Source organism: Macaca fascicularis, chromosome 19 (genome assembly GCF_037993035.2).
Source record: "Macaca fascicularis isolate 582-1 chromosome 19, T2T-MFA8v1.1".
Taxonomy (NCBI): domain Eukaryota; kingdom Metazoa; phylum Chordata; class Mammalia; order Primates; family Cercopithecidae; genus Macaca; species Macaca fascicularis.
In genome coordinates this window covers 42,010,808-42,027,583 of record NC_088393.1, presented here as the reverse complement: position 1 = coordinate 42,027,583, position 16,776 = coordinate 42,010,808, and the positions used below count along the sequence as shown (strand labels likewise).

Sequence of the window (16,776 nt, the reverse complement as noted above, 5' to 3'; positions counted from 1 at the left end):
TGGATTTGTAATCTTTGGGAACATCAGAAATATGGCCCTGGGAGCATGCTGAGCTTCACAGAGTCTGAAATAATGTCTCAAAACTTTGGTGATCATTGCTGGATACGTCCAGAGATATAGCTACTTCCCCACCTCGGAGCCTGAGAATGAGGGTTATTCAAGAGGGTGTGGCTGCAGGGGGAAAGCTCTTCACGGCATGGAGGTGTGAGATCTATGTCACCCTTACCCAGAATGCTCTGCTGAGTGGCAGCAGCGCTTATCCAATGAAAGCACAGAAAGATGGGTGATTCCGGGTTTAGGGGTGAAGATGGGGGCAGGGTTTCCTGTCTTGCTTTGTGGCAGTCATTTTGGCTGCCTTGCGGCTGTTTCACCCTTTCAGAAACTGCGGAGGACTGGGTCAGGTCTGAGGAAAAAGGAGGCGAAGGCAACAGGAAGCCTTGTCCCTAGCACACAGAGGTAAGACTGAAGCTCTGAAGCTAGGCCAAGGTGCCACCCATTGTGATCTCGTGTCAGTGCTGGGCTGGAGGCTGCCATGTGGCTGTCCCCATCCTAGTCACCTGCAGTTTCTGGCACCATTCACCCACAGGCTCGCATCACTGTGGCTTCAAGTTGGTGCTGTGTCCCTTGGGCCCTCACCCGCCCGACTCCTACTTTCAAAACTTAAGCCCCACATTATGAGAGCCTGTTCAGGTCACTTCAGTCTAGGCCCTGGTGTTTAGGCTTGGGGGAAACGGGAGAGCTCATGGGTGATGAAGCCATTTCTGAAAGGCAGTGTGGTGAGTCACAGAAGATTGTTACAGACTGAGGGATCAGGATGTGCAAAGGCTTGGAGGGGCAACTGGGCTGGCCTGGGGGCTGTGTGTACACAGAGTAGAGTGTGAAGAGAAGTCACACCCACAGTGACAAGAAGGTGTACCTTGATTTGTCACAGAACCAAACTGGGCCCGTTTGCCCATATACAAAGGAAAGCCAAACACCAGAAACCCAAACACCAAAGCACTGGGTTTTTGCAGCAATAAAGGTTTATTAAGAGTCAAGGAGACAGGAGGCCAGTCTGTCTCCTCGTACTAGCTTGGCCGCCATACACATGAGGGAGAGATTTTGCGGTGGGGTTTTGGGCTGGACAGTGATTGGCTGGAAGAAAAAGAGGTTTGGAGAGTCCCTTGGGCATGCACTGTTGCCCCTACATGCTGCTTTACGGGTCATATGTTCAGAAAATGGTGGTAGCATGATCTGGAGGTGTTTTCAGTCCTCTAACCTCAAAAGGTCACTCATCTGATGAGTAAGTCGGACTGTGCGGACTCCAGTCAGCCATATTGGTCCCAATCAGTCTCAGCTCATCAGCCAACTTTATTGCAAACAGAGGGGACTGTAACAAATGATTTACTTCTCCACTGTTCTGCAAAACAAGCTCAGGAAATTTTGCTGGTTAACAAATTCTCTACCCCTGGGGCACGGTTTCACTTTCTGATGGTGCTTGGAGCCATGCAGGGTTGCGAACAGAGGAGGAACACAGTCTAAGTTAAGGGTTTTAAAGTTTCCCAAAAGTTGCTTGGAGGAAGAAGACTGGATGAGGCGCAAGGAGGACAGTGAGGTACAGGGAGATTGAGTACTTGTTCAAAGTTAAAAACAGGTAAAAGGCATTATTGAGGACTAAAATACAGAGATTGTACCGTCAGTCCAGTGTTTCCACCACTGGGCGGATGTTCAAGAGAGGCCTAAGCCCATGGAGCCCTCCCATAGTTGCCTGCTTCTCGAGGTCTACCTCTTCCCACAGGTTCCTGTGGCCACAGAAGTGCTTATGGATCATACACAGGTGAGTGAGCCCTCACTGGTCCCAACCTTCCATCCACGTGTCTATGGGATTGTGGTGCCTTGAGACTCAGCCTGTGTGTGGCTCTTCTAGCCCTTGAGCCTGGGGATGCTTGAGAAACCCCAAGCCCAGGGTCCTGGGCCAGAGGGAGTATACATAATAGTTCCTTGTGTATATCTAGCAACTGATAGAATGAGGTGTGGAAGGTTATCCTAAGCACAGGTACCACCATCTCCAAATGCTTGAAGGTAAGGATTAGAAGGGAGTGTTCAGAGAATCACAGATCTCCTCTCTTTGTCGCTAGCAGGAGAGTAGGGGCCAGATCTGGAATGGCAATCTGGGAAGTTGGGTGGTTTCTGGAGATGATGGGAGCAATGGCATGGGAACAATGAGGTGACATGACTCAGGTCTTAATAGGCTCCCTCTGGCTGCAGACTGAACACATTTTGAGAGTGAGGGAGGAAGCAGAAAGATCAGGGATGAGGCTACTGCAATAGTCTAGGTAAGTGTTGGTGGTATCCGGATTCCAGATCTTTTTTTAAAATAGGGCTGAATGCCGGATTTTCTAATGTTGAGGGTGAGAGAAAAAAAGGCAGCAGCTAGACACGGTAGTTCATGCCTGTAGTTCTAGAACTTTGGAAGGCCAAGGCAGGTGGATCACAAGGTCAAGAGATTGAGGCCATCCTGGCCAACATGGTGAAACCCTGTCTCTACTAAACATATAAAAATTAGCTGGGTGTGGTGGCACATGCCTGTAGTCCCAGGTACTCGGGAGGCTGAGGCAGGAGAATTGCTTGAACCCAGGAGGCAGAGGTTGCAGCGGGCCGAGATTGTGCCGCTGCACTCCAGCCTGGCAACAGATTGAGACTCCTATCTCAAAAAAAAAAAAAAAAAAGAAAAAGAAAAAGGTAGCACTTAGGGATTACTCCAGAGTTTTGGAAGGAAGTGTCATAGGTGAGCAGTGACTATCTGGGCCAGTGGTGTGGGAGTAAAAGAACTTACCAAGACAGTTGTAGGTAAATAAAGGCAGATTTATTAGAGAAAGTAGGAAGATACGTTGCCAGGGAGGGAATAGGCAGGATCAGCAGAAGAGAAGCTGACTGCCAAGAAACAAAGGTTTGCTTGAGATTCTATAGGATAGTGTTTATGCTGTGTGCTGAAGAAGGTTTTGTGTAATACTGATAACGCTATGGTTGCAGTGAGCTAGCATGCAAGTGTCTGGTGATAGTTGGGCACGGAAGATTGTGAGTTATTTGTGCAGGAGGGCTGTGTGTCCTGGACCATGAAGAAAGGTAGACTTAGAGCTTATCTGCTTTCTCTTTTTGGTTTCTCCTAGTCCCACCAGCCTGACTCCTTTTGCCTAATTAAGACTCCACAGGAATGAAGGGGAAGTTAGTAGTAAAAGTAATTTTCAGTGGGTATATGTGAGTTTTGTTTTGGCCATGTGAAGAGTGAGATATTTCAGAGAACACTGAGTGAAGACATCAAGTGGACTCGTAGACACAAAGGTCTGGAACTCTAGGGAGTCATTCAGAATAGAGACCTCCAGAAGGTGGTGGCCACTTTGTAGACTTGAGGTGAAGCTGTGCATCACATTTAGAAGAAGAAATATTCAGGTCATGATCTTCAGCTTTCAGCTGGCCAAGAAGGAGAGAGTGAGGGCCGAGGACTAGATCTCTTGCTTGAGCACCTGGTTGGGTGTTATGGGCATCACAGGCACATCTGAAGGGAGAGAACTGAGCCTGAAGGGCAGGTTTGGGGAAATGAGGGTCTGGCAGGAGGCCAGGGCTTCTAAGGGAAGAATAGACATTCATGTGGATACAGAAGCATAGGAGTAATTGAAGAAAGATGATACTGAGGCCAGGGCCTTTACTTCACAGCTCTACAGACTCACCAAGCTAGTGGATTAGTACAGGGGCAAATGTAGTTGTCTGGTAGAGGCACTAGGAGGGCAGCGGTTTGCGGGGAGGTATCTAAAACCTGCATATTTTTCTGGATGACTGAGATTAATGAAACAGAGCCAGAAGAGCTTTCATAGCAGGATTAAGGGTTGCCCCTGGCGGTGAAAGCCATTGGAGGTCTGGGGAAGTACTAGATTCTGTTTGAATTGCCAGGCACATTCTTGTTGCCATGTGGTGAGTAGCATGTGGGGAGGCTAGGGAGGGATCTATAGTTTGGGACAGGAAGATAGCAATATCCATGGGATCTGGAGATATGAGAGAGGTACAGCCTAAAGAATGATGTGCACATGGAGAGGGAGTGTGCCCTAGGGCCTTGGCATTGGGGACTTAAGGATGAAGAGTGAGCCCAAGTTTGGTTGTGTTTGGAAGGTACCATCTAGGGGACTTCCTGGTAATTTCTTGGCAAGAGGGTGTGGGGCCCGGTGTGGCAGGCCTGGAACTTAAATGGTGTCTATCTGCCCACCTGCTGCTTCTTGTTGAGCACAGACACAGTGATTAATGGGTGATAGGAGGGAGCAAGCACAAATGACACCAAGGTCTGATATATCCTCTGGGTTGTGGAGCTTGGGAGGAGTATGAATATGGGGTGGATTTATAGAAAGATGCACTGGGGGTCCTCAAGAGAGAGGCTGTTTATGGTTTCATCCATCCCTATCACAGCAGAGCAGTGTGACCTTTGAGGAAGTGGCCGTGCACTTCTCCTGGGAGGAATGGAGTCTCCTTGATGATGTTCAGAAACTCCTATACTGCAATGTGATGCTGGAGAACTTTTCACTTCTATAGGTGAGACCCTCACACCCACCCAGATGCTTTAGACTAGACTCTGCCTTTCCTTTTCCCCAAGGACGGATCCATCCTTCTCACATTAGGACAATGGACTCTACTTCTTTCCTCAGTTTCCTGGGTAGGTTCACTGGTTGGTGGGGCTGAGCCATTGTACTGTCCTATCCTCTTCCCAACCAGCCTCAATACCTGCTGCCCCAAAGCCTTACTTGGAAGGGGATCAGGAGTCTTACCGTCAGCCGTTTTAAGCCCACTTTTCCCTTTCCCTGGCCAGGTGACGTCTCTGCCCCAGGTTCTCCCCTCTTTCTCTAGTTAATATATCCCCATGTCTTCCTATGCCAGGAATTGCAGTTACTGACACGGTCACTATTTATGTCCTCCTCTGAGGTTGTTTTTGTGACATTTGGTTTTCTTACCTGTAGTCTGTTGCTCCAAGTTGCCCTGGGCCAGTGCTGGCTCCTCCCTTCAGTCTTTTCCTTTAGTTCTTGCATCATCCAGGTACTATTCTCAGCTGGGGGAAGAGTACTGTTCTCAGCTGGGGCCCTATTAAGTGGCAGGTGAGAGGGCATGACATCAGAGCTGTGTTCAAATCATACCATGAACCAGGCCTGTTCCCACTACTATTTTGGCGCCAATGCCAGTGGTCACACCTCATTTCTACCTTTCTTTTTCCATTCTTGACACTAGCAGCTTGCCATTTCTAGTCAGACTTTTGTCCCAGGGCTAATCCCCAAATCTCTGTATTGCACATTTTACCCAGTGCTGTCCACTGCTCCCTCTCAAAGTGTTCTCCAACACTGGCCCACACATACTGTGTTATGAGATGCACACATATTCTTAAGTAGTCTTTGAACGTGAGCCACTCTGTTGCAGTTGGATTTTCTTGGGCCTGGACATACCTTTCTGCACACCTCTCGTGTCATCAGCAAAGATAAGTACCAAAAACCATTGGCAGAGGGGGGAGTTGTAGACCCCACCTCTCCTCTTTGTGCTGCACCTCATCCTTGTGTCCTTTGCCTAGTGAGGCTTCCCCCATGCTGTGACCTTTTGAAAACTATGAGTTCATAACAGCTGCTTCCTCAATCCGACCCAAACTCTCTCCTCCTGAAAACAGTCCTGGGAACTCACACAGACTCATGCATTGGTGTGCAGATACACATTTGTGATGGCAGTGCCCCTTCTCACCAAAGTCCATGTGCACTTCACTGGCATGTCATTGCTTTCAGGTTATTGGCGTGAAGTGAAAGATGAGGAAGCACCTTCTCGGCTGATATTTTCTGTAAAAGAATTGTCACAGGTCAGAGCCCCCCGAGGCCCTTTCCTCAGAAAGCCCACTTCTGTGATATGTATGTCTTGATCTTGAAAGACATTTTGCCTTTTGCTGAGGACAGGGGAAAATATCCCAGGAAGAAATCGTACACTTAGGGGCATGTGGGAGATGATCCTTTCAGTAAAGAGATGTAGATAGGAGCTTGTTCGTGAACGGCTGCAGATTTCTTGTGCCAAAGAAGTCCTTTACCTTTGAGAAGGTTGGAAGGTACTTTCTGGTTGGCTCAGGACTTCTCCAGCACCAGGCCACACATAACAGGAAAAGCCACACAGCACCACGGAGTGTGGGGCAGCCATTCACAGTGAAAAAGTCATGAGAAGTGCAGCGAATTCAGGAAATCCATGAACTGCAAACACACACTTGTTCAGCACCAAAGAGTCCACAGTGGAGAAGGGCTTTATGAGTGTATGACATATGTGAAAGCTATCACATACAAACCCTCACTTGTCAAACACCAAAGAGTCCACGTCGGGGAAAGGACTTATGAGTTCTGTGAATGTAGGGAAAACCTTCAGCTGCAAATATGGACTCGTTCCTCACCAGTCAATTCACATTGGAGAAAGACCTTATTAGTGCAGGGAACACGGGAAATCCTTTAGCCAAAGTTCCAGTTTTACTGAACAACAAAGAATGCACACTGGAGAAAGGCCTTATGAATGCAGCAAAAATGGAAAATTCTTTGTCCATGGACACAGAAGTATCTTCAGGGATGGATTAAATGAATTTAGGAGCAACAGATATTAGAAATGCTTCACATCCTTGTTACTGTGATAGTGGAAGGGTATGAGGTTTACCCACATACACCATGGACCAGAGAGACCTGCGTTCAAATCCTGCCCTTGCTTGTTAGATTAAGATACTCTGGACAACAACAACGTCCTCAGATCACTGACTGTGATATGGAGAAGGTGCTCATGTTTACCGCACAGATGTGGAAGGATTGATAAAAGTAGCAAAAACACATTGGGTCAAAATAACTGATTAATATACATCAAGTGCTCTATTTAGGGCTCTATTGGAAAAAGGTAAACAACATTTAAGAACAGGTGGGTAATATAAGTAGAACTGCTAAGAAAAGCTCAAAAGGAAATGCTAGAAGCCAGGTGTGTGGTGGCTTACGCCTGTAATCCCAGCACTTTAGGAGGCTGAGGCAGGCAGATCACTTGAGGTCAGGAGTGCAAGACCAGCCTGGCCAACCCCATCTCTACTAAAAGCGCAAAATTAGTAGGGCGCAGTGGTGCATGCCTGTCATCCCAGCTGCTCCGGAGGCTGAGGCAGGAGAATTGCTTGGACCTGGGAGACAGAGTTTGCAGTGAGCCAAGATCGCGCCACTGCACTGCGGTCTGGGTGACAGAGCAACACTCTGTCTCAAAAAAAAAAAAAAAAAAAAGGAAATGCTAGAAATAAAAAACATTGTTAACATAAATGAATGCCTTTGAAAGGCTCATCAGTAGACTGGAGATAGTGGAGAAAAGAATCAATGAGCTTGAAGATATGTAAGTAGAAACTTAGTACAAATTAAAGATATGAACTATCAGATTGAATAAAAAATAAGACCCAACAATCTTCAAGAAATTCACTTTAAATATAAAGATACTGGTAGGTTAAAAGTTAAGGGGCAGAGAAAGATATGCCTTGCTAACATTAATCAAAAAAAAAAAGCAGGAGTAGGCCGGGTGCGGTGGCTCACACCTGCAATCCCAGCACTTTGGGAGGTCGAGGTGGGTGGATCACAAGGTCAGGAGATCAAGACCATCGTGGCTATCATGGTGAAACCCCATTTCTACTAAAAATACAAAAAAAAAAAAAAAAAATTAGCCAGGCGTAGCGGCATGCATCTATATTCCCAGCTGCTGGGGAGGCTGAGGCAGGAGAATGGCGTGAACCTGGGAGGAGGAGCTTGCAGTGAGCTGAGATTGTGCCACTGCACAACCAGCCTGGGTGACAGAGTGATACTCTGTCTCAAAAAATAAAAATAAAAACTAAAGCAAGAGTAACTATATTAGTATCAGACTTCAGAGCAAGGAAAATTTCAGGGGTAAAGAGGGGCAGTACATAATGATAAAGTGGTCAATTCTCCAAGAAGATATAATAATCCTTAATGTTTATGTACATAACAGAGCATCAAAATATGTGAAGTGAACACTTAAACTCACCAGTGAGAAAACAAAACAACCCAAGGCGTGGTCAAAAGATCTGAACAAATACCAGAGAAGATATACAAAGGGCAAATAAATATGTAAAGATGCACATCATATGTCATTAGGGAATACAATGAAGACATTAACAAGACATTAGCCTACACATCTATTAAAGTGGCTAAGATCTTAAAAATTGACAATACCAAATGCTGACAAGTATGTAGAGTGAAGGAACTCTATAATTGATACTGGGAATGCAAAGTAGTATAGCCATTGTTACCAACTGAATTGTGTCTCCCCCAGTTCAGTAGATAACAGTGGCTCTGTTCTTTTGGCCCTCCATCCTCTTTTTCTGGCTTGCAGATAGTTGCCTTCTTGCTGTGACTTCACATGGTTCTGTAGGGTAGACAGGGAAGAGAAAGTAAACGGGTAGGCCTCAATCTTTGATGTCTCTTCCTTTTCTTATATGGACATGAGTCCTAGCAGGTTAGAACACCACACTTATGATTTCATTTAACCTTAATTAGCTCCTTAAAGGCCCTTTCTCCAAATATAGTCACATTGGGATTAGGGCTTTGTATTTTGAACTTAAGATCACGGAGAAACTTGCATATGGATGATGATTGCCAATTTATTCATAATTTCCCCAAACTGAAAGCAACCAAAATGTCATTCTGTATGTGAATGGATAAAAGGATAAAAAGGAAATAAAAACTGGCTGCACATCCACACAATGGAATATAATTCAGCGATAAAACAAAATGGGCTATCAAGGCACCAAAAGACAGAGAATTCTTACACACATATTGCTAAGTGAAATAAGCCAGTCTGAAAATGCTATGTATAGTATGAGGCTGGGCATGGTGGCTCACACTGGTAATCCCAGCACTTTGGGAAGCGGAAGCGAGAGGATCACTTGAGCTCTGTGAGAGGATCACTGGGGCTCTGGACTTCAAGACTGGCCTGGGCAACGTGGCAAAACCCCGTCTCTACCAAAAACACAAAAATTAGGAGGATGGGGTGGTGCATGCCTGTGGTCCCAGCTACTCAGGAGGCTGAGGTCGGAGGATCACTTGAGCCTGGGAGGTGGAGGTTGCAGTGAGCTGAGATCATGCCACTGCAACTCCAGCCTGGGTGACAGAGTGAGACCCTGTTCCAAAAAAAAATAGTGCTATGTATAGTGCTATGATTCCAATTATGTGACATTCTGGAAAAGACAAACTGTAGATACAGTAAGAAGATCAATAGTTGCCAGGAGTTTGGGGGAGGGTTGAATGGGTGAAATTCAAGGAATTTTTATCACCATGAGGCTACTCCCTATGATACTGTTTGCATTTGTCAGAACTCATAGACCTGCCCAACACAGAGTGAATCTTAATGCATGCAAATTAATGTAATAAATTCAGACGTTGAGGGGATCCCAGAAAATAATTTAGGCTGTCACACGAGAATCTATCTGTATTACAAATGTATGAGGCAACTTCACAGAGGGAGTAGAGGGAAAGGTGCTGACCTAAGTAACTTTAGAAATGAATGGAGTCTGTAAGACTAAAGGCAAAATAAATTACAAATATGCAGTGTACACTAGTTGATAAAGTTTTTCAAATGAGGGTACAGATTAACAATTCTGATACTGCTATACATGTATACTGGAATTGAACTATTAAATAAATGGATGCTGGACAGTGGGAGCCAGGTTTTCACTGTTGGAGTAGGAATTTACAGATTAGCAAGGGGAGGATGCTAGAATGATCTATGTGGTACCAGATTAGAGTTGGAATCATCAGTAAGAATACATGTTTAAGTTAATATAGCTACAGATGGCATATACATGGTTAGTATATACACATACATTTCTTTGCTCTGTCGCCGAGAAGACCTCAAAGAAATTGTACCCCAGTAGCAATGAGCACATCTGATGCCTAAATCTTGATTGTAATGCATTTATCTAATAAAATTGTAGGGAGACCCACTGAAACTATTGCTACGGAATAAAAGATGAAATGCTCCTGATTATTGTAAAAACAAAATTGCATGCAGGATTGTGTAAAGACAATGCAAGGTTGGGCTGCCAGAATTAGCCAACAGCATGTGATGTGCTTCCCCCTGCAGAGAGCCTAAAAATGGACGTGGAGTCAGGGAGGTTTCACATCACCAAGATTCCTATTCCAGCAAAGCAGATGTTCATAGCTCTGGGAATGAGATGTGACCCTTGTGGAGAGCCTATAAACAGATGCACGAGGGGCACCTGTTCATATGGATGAGATACGGCTATAAACACCCTTATCTTGCCATGGCTCTTCTAGGACTCTTTAGGGTTAAGACATACTCCCTTCTGAGAATGTGTGGTCTAACTGGTTGTCTGGTTTCACATCCTGCTTCTGTTGATTGTTTGCAACCAGCTTTTGCTGCAATTATTACTACTGATTAGTATCTTACTAAACATAGGTTATGGATAGACTGTGTTTCTGTTTTAAGGCTCTGTTAGAAATTGCTGATGCACACACTATATTGTAAATTCTTATCTCTGTATACTGTACTTCTGCATACCGACATTATGTTATGTTCATCCCCATGTGACCATCTCACCTCATAATCAAATGATCCTAAATTCCTCACTAACCTACCCCCACCCTGACTAAACTTAATAATAAATGCTGGTATATCCAGTGCATTGGTGGCATCGCAGGACCAGAAGGTGGTGATCCCCTGGACCCAGCTTTCACTATCTTGTGTGTGCCTTTTATTTCTTGACCTGCTGATCCACCTGGGAACAAACAAAGAGCCCCATTGCATTGCGAGCTCCTGGCCAGATCCCACAATATAAAATAAACCAGGGTCCCTTGGAGAAATGGCTGATTCTAGGACTGGGAAAGAAAATACACAACATGAGCTTGGAGCAACTAGTAATGCCAGAAAATAAGGAAGTGCTGCAAATAAATAAAGAAAACCACAATGATGGGGGCATATCAAAGGGACACAGGAGCCAACCGAAAGGGCTCCCAATGGCCAAAAATAGAGTCGTTTGAGAAAAATAAATGTGTGTTTGTGTGTATAGTATAATGTATAGATACATAAGTATGTATCTATACATTGTATTAGTCCATTTTCACACTGCTATAAAGAACTACCTGAGATTGGTAATTTATAAAGACAAGAGGTTTAACTGACTCATAGTTCCACATGGTTGGGGAGGCCTCGGGTAACTTAAAATCATGGTGGAAGGCAAAAGGGAAGCAAAGCATGGTTTACATGTTGGCAGGAGAGAGAGAGCGTAGGGAGAAGAGCCACACTCTTTCAAACAACCAGATTTCATCAGAAGTCACTCACTGTCACGAGAATAGCAAGGGGGAAGTTTGCCCCATGATTCAATTACCTTCCACCAAGCCCCTCCCCGCAACACGTGGGGATTACAATTTGAGATGAGATTTGGGTGGGGACACAGAGCCAAAGTATATTAACATATGTATTGCATTATAATCCAAAGTATAAAATATAAAAGTATATGAGTACATACTGATAAAAATAAATGATCAAATAAGTTAATCAGTGGGGAAGAAGAGACAAGTCTTCTGTGCTGAAGAATTCCAAGTAAATTAGGTAGATAGGAGTATACCTCACACTCCTTAAATGTGGACTGCGCATAGTGACTTCCTTTCCAAGAGCACAATATGGATAATTGGGGAAAAGACTAACTTTACAGTGGAGAAGTCTGACAAACACTGCTTCAACCAGGTGATCATTCAACATCAGTAGTCATAAATCATGTTGATGGTATGTACCCTTAATATCATGTGATGAAAATGGTACTCTATTCTTCTTCTCTCAACTACCTCTCCTGAACCCATAACCCCATGAGAAAAACCTATAATCATGAGGAAAAACCGTTAACAAGTTCCAGTAGAAGGCATCCTACAATATCCCTGATCAATACTCTTCAAAACTGTTAAGATCATCAAAAACAAGCAAACACCACATATCCCCATGTCCACGCTTCACCCTTGGTAACCACTGTTTTATTCTCTATCTCTGTTTTATTCTCTATTTGACTTACCTCTTTTAGAGTCCACATTTAAGTGATATCTTGGAGTACTTTTCTTGCTGTGCCTGGCTTATTTCACTTAGCATAATGTCCTTCAGGTTCATCCACGTTGTGGCAAATGGAAGGATTTTCTTTTTAAGATTGAGTAATATTTCTCTCTGTCTCTCTCTCTCTCTCTCTCTGTGTGTGTGTGTGTGTGTGTGTGTGTAAACCACAGTTTATTTGTCCATCAACAGACAATTTAGTTGTTTGCATATGAACATGGGAGTGTAGAGATCTTTACAAGGTGGTGGTTTCGTTTCTTTGGCTAAATACCCAGAAGAGGAATTGCTGGGTCCTATGGTAGTTCTATTTTTAATTTCTTCCAAACTGCTTTCCACAGTAGCTGCCCCAGTCTATGTTGAATTCAGTAAAGAAGAAAATAGGGAGATGTAAGTCAAAGAATATAAAGTAGAAGATATGTAGGATGAAGAAGTCTAGAGATCTAATGTACAACATGAGGACTATAGTTAATACCGTATTGTGTTTTGGGATTTTTGCTAAAAGTATGGATTTTAGATACTCTTGCCACACACAATGAAAGGGCAACTATGTGCAATGATGGATATTTTAATTTGCTTGACTATAGTAAGCAAAAGAAAAAGTAGCAAAAGAATAGATAACATTTCACTATCTATATGTATCAATATACCAAAAGATCATGTTGTACAACTTAAGTATATATAATAAATCTTAAAAAAAAATAAGCTAAGTCTGGGAAACCATCACAGCTAAAATCATCCTATGAAGATGTAATTAATTCACTGTGGTATCCCAGATGGGATCATAAAATAGAAAAATTGCATAAGATAAATACAAAGAAAATATGAATAAACTATGGACTTTAATTGTTAATAATGTATCAGGATTGGCTCATTAGTTGTAACAAATGTACCATACTAATGTAAGCTATTAATAATAATGGGTGATACTGTATGTGTGGGAGGGTGCTAATACGTGAACTCTGTGTTTGCTGAATTCCTCTGTAAATCTGAAACTGTTCTAAAAAATGTCTTCTGATTACAAATAAGAGAAACACACACACCACAACACAACACACACACACACACACACACACACACACACACAGTCCTTACATAAGCCAGTCACTCCAGTGTTTGCTTTTGAAACATTTTAATTCTCACAACAACCTGGTGAAGTAGGAACTATTATTGTATCAGTGGGGAAGCTGACGCTAAAAGGAATGAAGTGACCTCCCCAAGATCATGCACTCTGCAGGTCTGAGTTTCTAGAAGCTGGACTGAAGCCTGGAGGTTTGGATCCAGAGCTAGGACTTTCAAACACTTAACCACAACCCGTGAAGCCCTCAGCAAGGTGCCAACACATAATGAGGACCAGTTAGGCTGAGATGCTACTGCTGCTATTATTGTTGGAAATTTAATCATTATTTCCCCATTCTCTGGCATACTAGAGCACTGACTGTCTACACCTTGCAGTGCCTATGGGCTTGTTCTAACCGTGTGTCATTCTCCAGTGTCTTCCCCATTGAAGGCTTTTCTCTTTGGATCAATTGTACTAGTTCTAAAGGCAACATCTGCCTCTATAATGAGCACAGCACAGAACTCAGCTTACTAGAGGTGCTCAGTAATCACTTAGGTGATTCAGGCCTTGGGTATCTCTGCATCTTTACCAGTGACCAGGCTGCAGGCTCTAATCTCATCCAACAACCACAAGGCTAATGTGTCCATCTCTGTTTGATTTTCCAGGTGTTGTTGATCCTCAAGTACTTGGCCATGATTGCAACCTGGGAGGAAAGGGAGCAACTTGATGAGGCCCAGAAGACCCTGTATGGGGAGATATTTGTGGAGACCTGTGGGCTCCTGGTCTCACTGAGTAAGGCTCACCTCTCTCTCATGTGGGGAGAGCCTTCTTTTACCCTCTCACTCCAGGTCTCACTGATAGAGAAGGCCTCTGGATACCACCCTGACTTCTACCCATAATTCCCTCTGTGATTCTGTCTTACTTCCTCTTTCCTGGTCTCCATGTGTCTAGCCAGGCACCATGAGGGTCCAAATACAGGAACTGAATTCAAGAACTAAGCCAAGAATTAAACCAAGCCCACACTCTCATTTTAATACCTAGCACAGGCTGGCTTCAATGTCAGTTCCTTATTCCCAGATAAAATCTTAATGGTTAAGATTTGATGAATTAGGTGTTCCTACAACCCAGTTAGCAGGGGCTGTGAATGATAGGCCATTCTCTAAAAAATCCATGAGTCAAACAGGCCATCTGGCAACTTTCTATACTACCCAGTCTCCATTAAAAGGCTTATTTTTTCCCCAATACCTACGCATCATCCCTTGCTTCATAAAGCCAGGGTCACAATCCCCCATGGGACAGGACATTATATTGAATGGATATCCTGAGAAAGCAATTCCTTTTTTCCTTCCCTTTCCTGCTTTCTGCTTGTTGTCAGTCTTGGTTTGATGAGTCTTTGATGCCTCTCCTAATTTTTTTTTTTTTTTAATTAGACGGAGTCTCGTTCTGTTGCCCAGGCTGGAGTGCAGTGGCATGATCTCGGCTTACTTTAAGCTCTGCCTCCTAGTTTAACGCCATTCTCCTGCCTTAGCCTCCCGAGTAGCTGGGACTACAGGCGCCCACCACCATGCCCAGCTAAGTTTTTGTATTTTTAGCAGAGACGAGGTTTCACCATGTTAGCCAGGATGGTCTCGATCTCCTGATCTCGTGATCTGCCTGCCTCAGTCTCCCAAAGTGCTGGGATTACAGGCAACCTCTCCTAATTTTAAAAATTTCGCTTTTAAGCAGAGCGAGTAGTCCCCAACTCATAGTAAGGTAGGACTTGTTCTCCAAGCACTGGACCCTGCTGATCAAAACAGGATCTGATCAAAACAGAATGCAGAAAAAAAAAAAAAAAAACTAGAACCAAGACCGTGATGAAAATGACCTCTGGCTGCCTTCATTGCTCATTATACATTAATTGTAATGCATCAGCATGCCAAAAGAAACTCCTGCCAGTGCCATGACACTTTGCAAATGCCATGGCAACTCCTGGAAGTTACCTTATATGGTTTAAAATGGGGAGAAACCCTTATTCCCAGGAACTCCCACCCCTTTTTCAGAAAACTCATTAATAACCTGCCCTTTATTTAGCATATCATCCAGGAACAGCCATAAATATAGCAAGCCAAAATTCCATGAGAGCTGCTGCTACTATGCTGCTATGAAGCATCCATTTTCCTGCCCTCTGTGGGACTAATAAACTTCTTTCGCTTTGCTCCAGCAGCTTGCTCTTGAATTGTTTCCAGTGTGAAGCCAGGAACCTTACTGGACTGAGCTCCAGCTCTGGGGTTCACCTGCATCATCCTTCCTGGTGACCACAAAGGGACTAACAAACTGAAGGGACCTGAGGGAGGTTTTCACCCAGACCCCAAATTAAAGACCAACGGGCACCATTTGGCCTCCACAGATGGGTGAATGTCCCCTTTGTTTCCCCTCAATATCATGCTCTTTCCTTTAACTGATTTACTTTCCCTTTCACTCTCTTCTCTCTCCCTTTACCTTTTAGAGTGGACCAGGAAATGGGAATGGGGTCTCAGATGACAGCATGCCTGGCCAGCCATGTCTTTTGTAACCTGCCTTGCTGCCCTTTCTCTCAGACCTTTTCTCTTTACTTTCTAAGGACTGGCCATTTTTCTTTTCCACTTTTAGTGCCAAAATGCATGCTGACATTTATTTTGTGGTTGCATTTGTAGTTTTTGCCTTGGCTATTTATTTGGGCAATTGTTTCTATTCCGTGTACGGCAGGACACTTTCCTTGTTTGTTATGAATTCTTTCTTTTTTGTTGTTATTTTAAGAGGTTCTCCCATTGTGCTGACTCTGGGACACGAGAGTCACATTGTTCTGTGGTCCTAATTGTGTTCGATCTTGTGCCTTTGGAGTTCACTGTTGGTCACCCTCTAGATGCTCTGGGGGTTTTTGGCATTTGGTTTGGAGGCATTCTCATTGACCAATACCCAGATGCTCCGGGGTTTTGGCTTTTGGCACCTTGTTAGCCTTTGTCATACCGCCCGTTTTGGGTAACCTCTTCTAATCCTTCTTTTGCCCAAAACCAAGATGATTTCTTAACTTTTTGTGGAATTCAGAGTACTAGAATTCTGTCTCCCTGTTTTCACTTCTCCCTTCTCCTTCTCTACTTCTTGCCTATGAAAACACCTCGTCGCATCCATTTACTAGTGGATACAGTCATCACTCTGCTGTCCACCCATATCTCACAATCAGCTTTGCGGCACCCTTGCTGACTGTAATCGTGCCCTCTTTGCAGGGATTGGTGGCAACTGCCCTTTCTTGAGGAAAAAGGGAGATGAGAATTTGAAAGAAAAAAAATAACTGGGCTCTCGCTAGAGTTAGAAAAACTTCTGTCTGTAGTTTTCCTCTACAGAGGACTCCTGGAGGACTTGATGCCAGGGTGCTTTTTAGGCAATTGGAGCAAATTCAAATTAGACAGCTTAAAGAAAGGAAATTAATTTTATATTGCAACACCATTTGGGACCAACACAAATTGGGAGACCAAGAAAATTGTTCTCCCCCAAAATTTCTAGTTCTAGAGAGACCATTTTAGTCTCTCTAAAAATGGTTCTTTGCACTATAATACTGTTACAATTGTATTTATTCTGTAAAAGGGGAG

At 43.9% G+C, this 16,776-nt stretch overlaps 1 long non-coding RNA gene across 1 annotated transcript; it reads right to left on the bottom strand.

Annotated features, from left to right (window-relative positions):
• Positions 1 to 2,823: 2,823 nt before the first annotated feature.
• Positions 2,824 to 5,834, bottom strand: LOC135968592 (uncharacterized). Its single transcript, XR_010583498.2, has 2 exons — positions 5,743 to 5,834; positions 2,824 to 5,100 (listed from the first exon to the last, which is right to left on the bottom strand). It is a non-coding gene; the product is annotated as an uncharacterized lncRNA (long non-coding RNA).
• Between the last annotated feature and the right edge of the window lie 10,942 nt (positions 5,835 to 16,776).